At 47.5% G+C, this 6,000-nt stretch overlaps 1 protein-coding gene across 1 annotated transcript in view; it reads left to right on the top strand.

Moving 5' to 3' along the window:
- Positions 1–6,000, top strand: part of CNNM1 (cyclin and CBS domain divalent metal cation transport mediator 1) — a 55,518-nt gene that overhangs the window by 42,176 nt on the left and 7,342 nt on the right. The window lies entirely within an intron of this gene.

Here is a 6,000-nt window from a genome sequence, read left to right as displayed (position 1 = left end):
TAACCCCCCCCCCCCCCGAGGGCCGTCCCCTCGCCAGCCAGCCAGCCCCGGGGGCAGCGGGCAGCGTGCGCATCCCAGTGCCTGCTGGCTGCTCCTTGTTCCCTGGCTTTGTAAGGGCCCTGTTTTCAGTTACCTTGATGACTGTTCATCACCTGTCATTCATTTAAGATCTCCCGATGCCCATGTCTTGTGTGGGGAAACTGAGGCACAGAGCAACAGAGAATTCGCTTGCCTGAGACAGGTTGTCAGCAGAACTCTTTCCTTTTCCTCCCCTGCCACTGACGCCAGGTTGCTTTGGTGTTTTCAAGATAAACTTGCGGGTGATTAATAAAGCAAGTGTTCAGAAGAAGCCATGCTATGCTTTTACGCATGACGGTCTATTTTTACATCTTACCATTTCAAGTCTGCTATGCAGTTGGGCATGTGTGTTAACGGTTAACCCTTTGCGTGACCGTCCCACCCTTGCGCCGTCGCTGAGCTGTGTGGCGGTCCGGGGAGCGTCACTTTGCACAGGCGGGAGAGAGAAATAGCGACGCTCATTGCTTGTAGTTGCAGAGGAGGGGAGCTGTTTCTTCATACTCCTCGGAGGGGTTGGGATTGCACAGAAACCTAGGATTTCCCCCTTTCTCTTGCTTTGATCGGTTTTATTTTATTTGCTTTGTTGGCTAGCATTCTGCAAACCGCTACTTGCTTGGGCAGGAGATCAGGAGTGAGCCCCTATTTCTCCAAGTCCAACAAAACGCCCAGTGAGTTCACTTGGCAAATCGCAGGCTGGATTATGAGAGATGTATTAATCACACAGGTGGGAGGAGAACACGAGCTCTGATCATTTGAGAGCAGTGTGCGCTGGCTGGTTTTCTGTGTTCTAGAACCTTGCACACACCCTGAGCTGACACTGTAAGGGTGGAAGGTTACCAGAGGCAGGGGCTGAGCCTGGACGGCGGGGTGGGGTACCTGTTTGTGCGGTACTCCGTGCAGGTGCTTTAAGGCCCCTTTGTCTGATTGATCCACTCAGTCTTACCACCACTCTGTGAGGTAGCTACTGCCGCCATTCCCGTTTAGAGACGAAGACATTGGAGCTTGACAATTTAAGGCCCCAGGGCTGGTGAGTGGCAGAGCCAAGCTTCAGAGTTGGGTCTGTCTGTCTCCAGAGTCCAAGCCCTCAAATCCCTGGGCTTTAGGGAGAGTTATGTGAAATCAGAGCTGAAGGACCCCAGGGAGAAGTGACTTTGGGAACTAACCCAGCAATACTCACGGGTCTATAGGACTGGAGACACTTAACAAATCCTATATGACAATGATGTTAAGCCTCAGAAAACTGAAGCCCATGATTCCCCTCCCTGCTTCCAGCTCCGAGGCCCTCTCATTGCAGACCTTCCTCAGAAGTGGAGGTAGGAAAAGTGGGAGCAGAGAAACTCTGCTCTGCCCGCTCTTACTGGTTTGTAGTACTCGTCACATGGTTTGTGGAAAAGAACTTGAAAGTCACAGTATGGGTAAGTGGCCCAACAATATTGACTGAATGCCTGCTCTGTGCTTGTCCAGGCATTGACCAGAGACCGTGGTGAAGGAGACCGCAAGCTCCTGCCTTTCTAGAGTTTCCGTGCAGGAGGGGGCAGACAGGATAAACACGTAACCGCTACTAAGTTCAGGTAGTGATAAAGGCTATGAAGGAAACAGGGTTGTGGGAGGAACAGGGATTGGGCAGAGTTGGCAAGGGGCCTTCTTGCTTTAAAAGTGCTTATCAGAGTGGGCCGAGAAAAGGGGAGGTGGGGAGAACTCAGGACAGAAACCACAGAGGCAGGGAAGAGCTCGGGGGCTCACGGATCTGAATGCCGGCACGCGGTGCGCACAGAGCTGATGCGAAATGACAGTGCAGAGGCTCACCAGCAGTGACCTGTGGTGTCCTCAGGCCGCTGGGAGCCCCTGGGACTCACCGGAAGTGCACTGGAGATTTTTGTGAAGTTGGTTTCTCAGGTCTTCCCATTTGTCTTAGTTCAGGCTGCCGTAGCAAGTTGTCAGAGACTGGGTGACTTCAACAAACACTTATTTCTCCCAGTTCTGGAGGCTGGAAGTCCAAGATCCAGGAGCCAGCAGACCCCGTGTCTGTGAGAGCCCACGTTCTAGTTTGCAAATAACCGTCTTCTTGTGTCCCCACGTGGTGGGAAGAGACGGACAGGAAGCAAGCTCTCTTCTTAGCAGGACGCTAATTCTATCCCTGAGGGCTCCCCGCTCATGACCTAACTACTTCCAAAGGCCCCACCGCCGCCTATCAGCACGTGAGGGGTTAGGATTTCAGCATATGAATTTTGAGGGGACACAAACGTTCAGTCCCTCACGTTGTTTATATAATAAGTTAGGAAATCAAGATGAGGATTTGGCTTGCTGGTCTGGGGAGGAAAAAGAATGAGATTTTGAGGCATCCTGTTTAATGAGCAACTGTGGTGAGCCCAGAGTTTTCTGGAACATCTCTAGGTGTGCATAGATTGGAGAGCACTTTCAGGGAATGGTTGGGGCAGCTCCTCAAAGAGGAATGTGTTAAGATGAACACCTAGCATTACGTTTGTAAGAATCTTCTTAAAACTGACAGGTGAGCCCTTAGACATCCGTGCCTAGAACATACGGAAAGGGGACATTCACAGCTAATGAAGAACATAAAAGGGAAGTGTCTTGCCTGACGTGAGGTGGCAGACGTGTTGAGAACCCCAAACTCGAGGCAGTTCTCAGGCGCAGTTGTCATCCTCTTGGTCAGGCCAGAAGACCATGCTGTGACCCAGGGCAACGGGGCAGCACGGAACATGGTCCTTTTTCCCACCTCGACATTTTGACACTGAGAAGACTACATGTCAGAAGTAGAAGTTGAGGGAGGCTAGAAACCAGTTAAAGTATTATTCAGAAACCTGCTTCAAATCACGGCCCCGTCTCTTAAAAACTTCAATTGTAACAGTTCTATAGAAGGGAACTTGGGGAGTTCAAGCTGTTGTGTGAATGCAAGTTGTGCTTTGTTTCCGTGCTGGTTTTCTCTTTTGTTGTTTTATATAAGATGATGCACTTACACTAAAGTTAAAAATTCCTTTCTGCTGATGTGACAGACTTGTGCAGGCCATTGTTTAGGCTGTCTTTTTATTTCCCTCCCCACCTGGCCCCCCACCACTAGCTTTTTAACAGAGGGGGAGCTTTTGAGGAATCTAAAGAGAAAACTGTGCAAGAGGGGTGGTCTCACAGCCCAAGCCCCCAGGACTGGCTGCAGCAAGATTTTGCAAGGGTTTTTCATGTCCAACAGACCGAGGCTCCAGAACAATTATTAAGTCCAGGAGTAATTTGACTTCAAGAAAAGCTACAAAATTAGATAGAAAGGTGTATCTAATGATTATCTGGGAGAGCTATTAAAGCTGTGATTATCATAGTTAGTGAATTATGAATGAAGGTACCAAAGCATCCTTATGAATTTTTAAAAATTGTATTTTGTAAAATATCATTATGAAACTCAGACTATTAGATGTCTTAACAGTCTGGATTGTGTAACCGTGACCAAGGTGCCCCATCACCATCTGATGGCAGAATCCCTAAATTGCAGGATGTTGTTTGGGGGGGTGAACGTCATGATCAGAGAGACGGCACACTGGTTGAAGGTTAACTTCTGAACACGTTGGCTGCTAAGTCAAAATGGCCAGAAGGGCACACTTACTTCTGGTTAGTTTCAAGATGATCAGATCTCCATTTCCTTTGTAATTTAGCGGCTGCTTGAGTTCCTAACAGGCCACGTGTAAGAGAAGACAATTTGAACTCAAGCTATTGCTAAGAAATGGTTGTATCCACAGTGATAAAGAGAGAATAAAAACACATTGCCTTTTGAGCTGTGGTTTGATTCCCTCAGTGAGCCAGTCAGTAAGTATTTATTGAGCATTAATAATAGTTCTAGACACCACAGGCTCTCTAAAGAAATATAAAACATATGCCCTGCCTTATGAGGAGATTAAAATCTAGTTAGGGAGAAGAAATGTAGGTGAAGCTGTAGCGACCCATGCAGGGTACTATCTAATTGATTACAAACTCATGTGGCACTTATTTTAAGCACGATAGTGCCGGAGAATGTACTAGACGTTTAAGAATTAGGAAAGAATAGGAAGAGGGACATCGATAAACAGGCGTGTGGAAGACAAGTAGGCAGAGGCGTTCAAGGGACTGTGAAGCAGCAGCTGGCCCTGTGGTTCTGTGACGGCAGGGGAGCACCACTGGTCACGCAAGGCCACGTTATCAAAACCGGGCAGAGAGGTTTTGCCGTCCAACACGGGAGCCGGCAGCCACATGTGGCTGCTGAGCCCATGAAACGTGGCTCGTCCAAATTGATATGCCGTACGTGTAAAATACTGCTGGATTCCAAGGACTTAATACAAAAAAGAATGTACAATTCCCCATTCATAATTTTATGTTGATTTCACGTTGAAGTGAATTTTTTTGGGTACGTTGGCTTAAATGAAACATTAAAATTAATGTCACCTATTTGTTTTTACTTATTTTTACTGTGACTAGGAGAGAATTTTCAACTATCTATGTGACTTCCATTCTATTTCTAGCGGATAATACTGTGCTAGAGAGGAAGTTCTTGGACGGTTGAACAGGGGGAGCAAAGTGACAAAGTTATGCTTGGATCAAAGTAAAAACTTAAAAAAAAAAAAGAAGAAGAAGAAGAACTGAAGGGGGAAAAAGGAATGCTTGAATCTAGAAATGCAGCTGGGGAGAGGTTGTTTCCTGAACACATTTTCTAGAGTGGTGCCTTGTCAACAATTTCTTGGAAGGTGACATGTTGACAGGGCAATAGTTTATGATTTTTTTTTTTTAATTTAAAAGAGGAAGCATTGTGAAAGCTGGGCTGTGAGATGGAGGGAGAAGGTAACCAGTGGATGGTGTCTTTCCTTTTACACAACCCTCCACCGACAGTGTGGGTCCTCCCCCGACCTCTGCCCCCACCTCTGAACTGGGCACCCCCCCACCCCCACACACAGAGCCGTGCTTCTGCCCACTGGTGTGGGGTCCTGGCTGTAGTCGCCTGAATCTGCCCTCTAACACCACTGAATAGTGGTTATCTGACGTCTGTGTGAACGCTTCCATGACAGGGAACTCAGTACCTTGCAAGGAATACCAGAAACAATACTTTATTCCCAGCTCATTGTCTTACTCCAGAACAATGCTTAAAGAGGGTTGGAGTTCCTGGATCCTTGACTCCAGCCTACTTTACTAGAGGGACGAACTCACTTTTTCTTAAGAACAAAGAGAACGATCACTGCCCACTGCACATGCAGCCTGGACAGAACCTTTCCAAAAATAAACTAAATACAGCACTTCGCAACACTCCCAAGAGGCTTCTGGCGTGGGGACCGCAGCTAATGTACCAGCTGATAGGAGCCCTGAACCTGCAGATCCATTTCAGTCAAACTAAGCACACGGCCTTCCTTCTCCCTCCCTCCTGTCTTCCCTCCCTCACCGTTTCTCCTCTCTCCATCTTCCTCTTCTCATTGTCCCCGCTTGGAATCTCCTTCTTTCCCCTACTTGGTCTTTTGCTTTATTTTCTTAGTTAAGGATTTACTTTCCTAAGACGTCATCCTACTTTGGCAGCCCCTGCTCTCACTCTTACTCCAGGGGCAGAGGGACCATTGCCCCTGCCCCCAGCCCATCTCATGACGTGCTGTCCACAGTTTGGACATAATGAGATGGTAGGTTGGACCCCTTTCTTTGAAGTTAACTTGTGGAGATGGGTGTGGACGTGTTTTAAACAGTCGTTTCTAGCAGCTGGATGACAGGTTCACTGATGTTGTCTCATTATCTCTGGGCCTCTGTTATGGGCTCAGAGAGGTTAATGGTTTGGCCAATGTTGCCCAGCTTGAAAGTGGCAAAACTAGACTAAACTAGAAGCCAAATCTAAACTAACTGGTTACCCCAAAAGGGTAATATCAAGTGCTTTGTTGAGCTTATCAGGTGTCATTTAGGAAAATTTTCTGTCCT

This window comes from Ursus maritimus, unplaced genomic scaffold (assembly GCF_017311325.1).
Source record: "Ursus maritimus isolate PB19 unplaced genomic scaffold, ASM1731132v1 scaffold_7, whole genome shotgun sequence".
NCBI lineage: Eukaryota > Metazoa > Chordata > Mammalia > Carnivora > Ursidae > Ursus > Ursus maritimus.
This window is presented reverse-complemented; position numbering and strand designations above follow the sequence as displayed.